Consider the following 8,078-nt stretch of genomic DNA (forward strand, 5'->3'; position numbering starts at 1 on the left):
ATATCAACCTTAGTAGTCATCTCCACAGTTGGGTCGATCTCATAGAGACCACCCTTCTTTGGTTGTCCTATGTGTGGAATCTCAGTCCGAGAGGCCGAAGCATGATGTTGGGAATTCTCACTAAGGGTTTCAAAAAGATCCCATGCTTCTGTCTCATTCTTGTGCATAAATGTTCCACCACAAGAGTAATCCACCATTTGCCTATATGGGTCATGCAGGCCATCATAAAAGCACTGGACTAACTGCCATTTCGGGACAGCATGGTGGGGGCACTTCCTAAGTAATTCCTTGAGTCTCTCCCATGCTTCATGAAATTGTTCGCCCTCTATTTGGGAGAAACTAGTAATGGCTCTTCGAAGGCTATTAGTCCGGCTAATGGAGAAGAATTTTTTCAGAAATTCCTGTTGCATCCCCGCCCATGTAGAAATCCTAACCAAATCTAGGGAATGAAGCCAATGTTTGGCTTTGTCCTTTAAGGAGAATGGGAATAGGAGTAACTTTAGGGCATCTTCAGAGAGGTTTTGGATTTTGACTGTAGAACACACCTCTAAGAACTCATCAAGATACTTGTAAGGCTCCTCATTAGCAAGTCTATAATAGGATGGTAACATCTGTATGATGCTAGACTTGATCTCATATTTAGCAGCCTGAATGGCAGACAGCTGAATACAAGATGTAGGGGTATAGGCAGTTGGAGTGAAGTGCTCACACAGCGGCCTTCTTGGCTGGTTTTCGTCACCCATGTTATTATTATTATTATTATCCTTATCCTTAGGTACAGATCACTCTATTTCTAGGTCAAGGGAAGTCAGGTTGGGGTGCAAAGAATGCCGACCATGTATGAAACATAACACAAGTTGAACGTGCTAATTAAAAAAAATATTAAAACGTAATAAATAAATAAAAAAACTCAATAAAAAATAAAAATCAGAATTAAAAAGTAAAAAAATTGACTAATTTAAAACTAACGAAAATACTTACCTGGTGTTGGTGGTTGCGCAATTCCACGTGCTGCCCCCGATGAACGGTTACACATGATCTTAAGGGGCTGGGGGAATTAAAATTAAACCTAAACACTCAATCTAATGCTAGAATAAAAAAAAAATTACATAAAATAATCCTAATTACATAAAGTCTAGGAATTAAAAAGTAAACCAAACGGACAGCTTGTCCTACTCGATCTACTCGGCTTCCTACACAAACAAAGAGAACATTATGTCTACTCAAATTAACCTAATAAAGAGATTAAAAAAAAAAAAATTTATGTAGTAATAAAATTAAAACTAAAACAAAGTTAACACAAAACAACTCAATCAATCTTAGCAACTGTGCTTCGATTCCCCGGCAACGGCGTCAAAATTTGATCGTGTCGTTAATCGGTAAAAAATAAAACTCTAAATTAATCTAGCAAGTAGCAAGTAAAGGGTCGATCTACGGGGAACTGGAAGGCTAAATTACTAAGATGATTAGATGAAAGTGATGAAAATTAAATTGCAATAAATCTGATTTTAAAACTACGAACAAAAGAAACAAATCTAAGCTAACAACAATATGCAAATACAGGAGAAGACTATCTTTAGGGTCCGAATCCCCAATGGATTGCCATTCAATTCGGTTGCATGCTTCAGTTTATTATAACCACAGGCCTAATAATACCACAGAATGTAGGGTTCCTCCTACGTATGGACTATCTTGACGAGTACTATCGTCCTTCGCTTACAGGGCTTGACATGGTTAGTTCATTCAGCTATAATCCATCATCAGTACAACCACATAAGAACAAAATACCATTGCTTGAATGAAAAATAATGAATCACAGAAACAAAATTTTTCAACTAAATACATTTATTAAAATCATCTAAACAGGGATGGGGTCTCAACATCAAGCAATCAAGAATGCAAACCAGAATTTTCAATAGCAAACACCATTAGTTCATCTGTACCAAAAGACAGAGGGAACTTAGTCAATCATGGTGCTAAGAGACAAAAGGTAGCAATGGTGACGACGATCTATGGCGATGAAACTACTGGAACGATGGTCCTCCTCCCCTTGTGGAACCCAAGATCCAAAAAAAAAAAAAAAAAAAAAAAAAAAAGAAGGAAGAGGAAAAATCAAACGAAGAAGAAGAGAAGAGGGCACGGTTGCTTATGGCATGCTATTGGAATGGGATAATCCGTGGGTGTTTTATAGTTGGTTTTTAAAAAGAATAAAATAAAAAAAAGAAATAAAAACAAAAAGAGAACGTGAGAGATAGAGGAGAGGGAGATGGGGATTAGGAAAGAGAGATGGGGGATAAAATAAATAAAGATAATCAGTCCCCCTCCCACGTGAATAGGCTAGATAGGATTTAAAAACAAAATAAAATAAGATAAAGATAAAGGGGAGAATAAAAGAGAGAGAGATAGAGAATCCGTGAGGAAGAGATAGATTTTAGGGGATAGATTAGCAAAGAAAAAGCTTTTAGGAAAGATGGGAAAAGGAGAATCGTGGTTGAATGGGAGAGAGAAAGGAGAGTTTTAGGGAAGATGAGTGAAGGAACACGTGGGAAAGCATGTTCTTCAAAATCCTATTCCTCTCTAAATCCTAATTTTTTCCTCTATCTTCTATTTTCTTCATTCATATCCTCTAATCCAAATCAGCCACATCAAGCCAAAAACCTCAAATATATGGGTGGCCATCGATAACCTACAATAAAAGAATTTAATAATAATAAAAAAAAACAAAATGGGAACATGAGAGAGGGGAATGGCTTTTAAAATTTTGAAAAAGACAAAAACAAAAGATAGAATATGGTTTGGAATGGAAATCTAAGAGAGAAAGGGAGAGTGAATTACGTATGGGGTTTATGTTAGAAAAGGAAAGCCAATGGGGGAATATTAGATATTCCACCCAATATTGGATTCCTCTAGCAATGTAGATCTTTCCTCATTGAGAAAGATTGGTTGGGTAGATAATTGAGTCATATTTGAAAACTCAATATATCACACCCATGTGAGATAGCTTTTAAGATTGTGTGAGATACAAATATATATTTGTGGATTGCAAAATCACACACACAATATACACAATAACCCAAAAACGTTGAGCTCTCTCTCCCTCTCCAAAAACCATTCTCCCCCTCTCTCTTCTTTGGTGTTTGATCCTAGAAGAATCACAAGGTGGTGTGTTCCTTGGTGGTGTGGAGGAGATATACAGCTTGACAGTGTGGGGAATGCAAAGCTTGCGTGGTGTGTGGAACGATCGATAAAGGGCTATCATCGATTGGAGGTCTTGCACTTGTGAGGCTTAGATAATAATCGATCCCTGCTTAGTTCAGTTTTTGAATGACTTCTCCCTCGATATTGTGATCTTATTTTCGCTTCCGCTTGGATTGCAGTTGCAATGCCTTCAGTTTAAAAAAATAGGAGCATGAGGATTGATGGTTTCCAATTCATGCCCTATAAGCTAGAGGGAAGCTTAGGGTGTGATTGAACTGAAATGGCCCAGTTATTTCAATGGTTGTAGATCATGCTAATTATTAATTTTTCTACATCATGTAGATTTTAAAAATGTCAACTTAAATGAACTATGCCGCCCTTATCAAAGATCATATTTTGACCGGCCCAAACTATATTGACTGGAGAAGGAGCATCAAATTACTCCTATCTGCAGAAGGTCTAATGTCTACCCTGGACGAAGAAGAGCTTGAATTCCCTAATGAGGAGAACCCTGAATCTAAGCCGGCCTATGAGTTATTTTGACAGAAAAACTCTTAGGGTAAAACTCCTCGTGTTGAGTTCTCTGGAGAAGACCATCGCTGATTCGGTCAAGGATCCGTACTTGACCAAGGACATGATGGAGGAGTTGAAGGAGATGTATGGGAGAGAAGAAAGGCATGCCCATCATCAACTGGTGACACTCCTCCATAGCACGAAGATGGCTCAAGGTACTCTGATTATTGACCATGTCATGAAAATGCAGAACTTGTTCTAAGAATTGGAGAACCTTGGGACGTCCTTCAAGCTTAATTATAAGACGGATGTCATCTTCTACTCTTTTCCTCAGGAGATCTATGGATCATTTATTATTAATTATAACATGAATAAACTCTCCATGGAACTCCCTGAGCTGGGCAACATGTTGCAAGAAGTGGAAGCTGCATCCAAGAAGCAGAAAGTGGAGGTCTTGACTATAGAGGACAAGTCTTCTTCCTCAAAGCCCAAAGGCAAGAAGAAGAAGAAGAAGAAGAAGAAGAAGGCTGAAAAGGGCAAAAATCCTAAGGTTGGCAACAAGGGAATTCAGAAGAACAAGGGCAAGGGGACTTGTTTCTATTGTAAGAAGGACGGACATTGGAAGAAGGAATGTCATGCTTTCCTGGCTGCTCAGAAAAAGAAGTAGGAGAAACAGGAAGAAGATATTTCTGAAACCTTGGTCCTTTATGAATCTAATTTGTCAGAGGAACCTACTAACACATGGTTGGTGGACTCGGGGTCTACCGCCCATATTTGCAACTTGTTGCAGGGGTTCAAGCTGACAAGCAGACTAAGGATGAAGTTCATTTGCGAACGGGTACGGGTGCTAAGGCCGTTGGAGATTTTATTTTAGTTTTTGATAATAGTACTTTAATTTTAAGAGATTGTTTTTATGTTCCTCATTTTAGAAGGAACATTGTTTCTGTTAGTAGGCTTGTTAACGATGGTTACACTTTCCTTTTTGGTAATAAGTTAACTATTCGATTTAAAAATTCTTTTATTGCTTCTGGCCTACTGGATAATGGATTATATCTCTTAAAACCGATACTAGAGGTAAATAAGATATCCAATAATTCTTTAAAAAGAAAATCAGCCCAAGATAATTCAACATATCTTTGACACTTGAGGTTAGGTCATATTGGAGTAGAAAGGATAAACAGATGAGTAAAGGATGGACCTTTGGAATCATTGAAGGTAGAACCTTATCCAACCTGTGAGTCATGTCTATAAGGAAAGATGACCAAGAAACCCTTCTCTAACAAGGGAAGAAGAGCCGAAGCTGTGTTAGAATTGATACACTCAGATGTGTGTGGACCCATCAACGTTCAGGTGAGGTATGGTTACTAATACTTCGTAACCTTCACTAATGACTACTCTCGTTATGGTTATATATACTTGATGCACCGCAAATCGAAAACCTTTGAGAAATTCAAGAAATTTCAAGCGGAAGTTGAAAAACAGTTGGGTAATAGCATCAAGTGCCTCCGATCTGATCAAGGAGGAGAGTACTTATTAGATGAGTTCAGGGACTATCTGAAGGAAGCTGGGATTATAACTCAGTTGACTACCCCAGGTACACCTCAATAGAACGGAGTTTCAGAAAGGAGGAACCGAACCTTGTTGGATATGGTTTGGTCCATGTTGAGTTATTTAGAACTACCATTGAGTTTTTGGGGTTTCGCCCTGAAAACTGCCATCTATATACTGAATAGGGTGCCAACAAAGTCTGTGATCAAAACACCTTTTGAGTTGTGGTACCGGCGTAAGTCTAGTCTTCAACATCTTAAGGTGTGGGGTTACGTAGCACATGTAAGGAAACAACAGACAAATAAGTTGGAATCCCGAATAGATAGATGCTATTTCTTGGGATATCCTAAGACTACAATAGGCTACTACTTCTATGACCCTGTTAATAAAAATGTCATAGTTAGTAAGCATGCGACATTTCTTGAGGATGACATGATCTCACCAACATTTTCCAGACTGATAAGGATGACAGAAAGTCTACCTTTGCGATGGTCTTTATGATTGGTGGGGGTACAGTGATTTGGAGGAGTGCCAAACAGAAGTCAACAGCTGATTCCACAATAAAAGCTGAGTACTTGGCAGCTAGTGAAGCAGCCAAGGAAGGTGTCTGGCTCAAGAAATTCTTGACAGACCTAAGGGTGGTGCCTGAGCTAGTGGAGCGACCTATACAATTGTTATGTGACAGCAGGGGAGCTATAGCACAAGCCAAGGAACCAAGAGCTCATCAGAGGAATAAGCATGTGGAGCGAAAATATCACTTGATCCGTGAGATTATTCGAGTGGCGACATACCCATAACTAAGGTTGACACTGTAGATAACTTGTCTGACCCCATGACTAAGGCATTGCCTCCTAGTGTTTTTGAGAAACATGTTGGGAATATGGGGGTGAGGTCCATGGGTAACTGACACTGATGTACAAAACTCCTATTTTTTGAATTAATGAATTTTGATTTTGATTAGCATGATCAGTTGTTGAGCTTAGTTGTTTTCCATAGGTATTCATACCTAAAACTGTTCACCACTAGGGATGGGACTGGACATCCCATCCGGCATGGTGATCGCATTGTGTGTGCTTAGGGAGGATATTTTTCCAAGACACAAATGTGAGTCTATATTTTGTGTGTACATTGGACTGGATCACTTGAGAATTTCACATGTGGTGTACTGTTAGTTTATAAAGAAAATGAGATTCTCTTAAGTAGTTCACAATTGGTCCCTTGACCTGAGGGGTCCTTATCGACGCATTCATATGTTGAGAGTTTGGTGTATCAATGGTTGATGTCTTTCTCTGACTATATATTGTTGCACTGGATTCTCAATGTCTGACTGTGTTCGAAAGAGATGCCCAACATGGAACCCACAGCCCATACGTTGGGAGTATGTTGAGGAGAGTATTCTATACAGGATTGGACACAAATTCGGTTCTGATAACTTTTTCAAAATGTTTTTGAAATATTTTAGTTATATATATAAAACATTATCTATTTGCTTGAACATTTTGTTTGAAATGTTTTCTCTCGGTCCAATCAGGGTAATTGAATCTCTTGATCGGTGTTTCGGTTTATTAAGGATTGACAGTCTCGTACACATGCCTTATATTGAACTATACAACATTGTTTTGTGGGGGGACTGATGCGTGTTTTAACTACTTATTTTAGGCGTAGGTTATTACATCTACTTAGCATCTTTGATGTTCAACATCTTAGAAGCTGAGTGGAATCCCATTGCGATCCTACCCCTTTCCTTTTGGTTCCATTCATCTACGCTGTAACAGTTGATCATGGTTTTCTTTTCATGATCCTTTTGTAAGATTGGATCTTATAGAAGGAAGGCGGAGATTGTTAGAAAAGGAAAGCCAATGGGGGAATATTGGATATTCCACCCAATATTGGATTCCTCTAGCAATGTAGATCTTTCCTCATTGAGAAAGATTGGATGAGTAGTTAATTGAGTCATATTTGGAAACTCAATATATCACACCCATGTGAGATAGCTTTTGGGATTGTGTGAGATACAAATATATATTTGTGAATTGTAAAATCACACACACAATATACACAAGAGCCCAAAAACGTTGAGCTCTCTCTCCCTCTCCAAAAACCGTTCTCTTCCTCTCTCTTCTTTGGTGTTTGATCCTAGAAGAAACACAAGGTGGTGTGTTCCTTGGTGGTGTGGAGGAGATATACAGCTTGACCGTGTGGGGAATGCAAAGCTTGCGTGGTGTGTGGAACGATCGATAAAGGGCTATCATCGATTGGAGGTCTTGCACTTGTGAGGCTTAGATAATAATCGATCCCTGCTTAGTTTAGTTTTTGAATGACTTCTCCATCGATACTATGATCTTATTTTCGCTTCCACTTGGATTGCACTTGCGATGCCTTCAGTTTAAAAAAATAGAATTAAATAGTAATAATAATAATAAAAAGGAAGGTGATTGGGAGAAAGAAGAAAAAGAAAAAGAAATAAAATATATAAAATTTAGGAGAGAGAAAATAAAATAAAATATATAAAATAGAGGAGAGAGAAAATAGGGGAGGAAATCCGCCCAACAATGAAGGAGAGGCCCAATTGTATTATGCCAGTCAATCTTCCCTGGTTCTTGGCTTGGGCTTGCATTTCAACTCATTTTTCGGCCTGTTATTCTTTTATGGCCCAAAAAGAATAATCGCATGAATGGACTCTGATACCAATGCATACTTTTAATGCAACACATCCATCTTGCTCGAAATTCAGCCCTCTTCGCAACCATGAAAAGAAGCTGGATCACTTTACTTGTAAATTAGAAGATATGATGCCTGATAGTCCAGAATCGCATGAA

The 8,078-nt window shown here is 38.5% G+C and overlaps 1 pseudogene; it reads left to right on the top strand.

Annotated features, from left to right (window-relative positions):
• Positions 1-255: 255 nt before the first annotated feature.
• Positions 256-353, top strand: LOC122638456 (annotated as a pseudogene).
• The last annotated feature ends 7,725 nt before the right edge of the window (positions 354-8,078 follow it).

Source organism: Telopea speciosissima, chromosome 8 (genome assembly GCF_018873765.1).
Source record: "Telopea speciosissima isolate NSW1024214 ecotype Mountain lineage chromosome 8, Tspe_v1, whole genome shotgun sequence".
NCBI classification, from domain to species: Eukaryota; Viridiplantae; Streptophyta; class Magnoliopsida; order Proteales; family Proteaceae; genus Telopea; species Telopea speciosissima.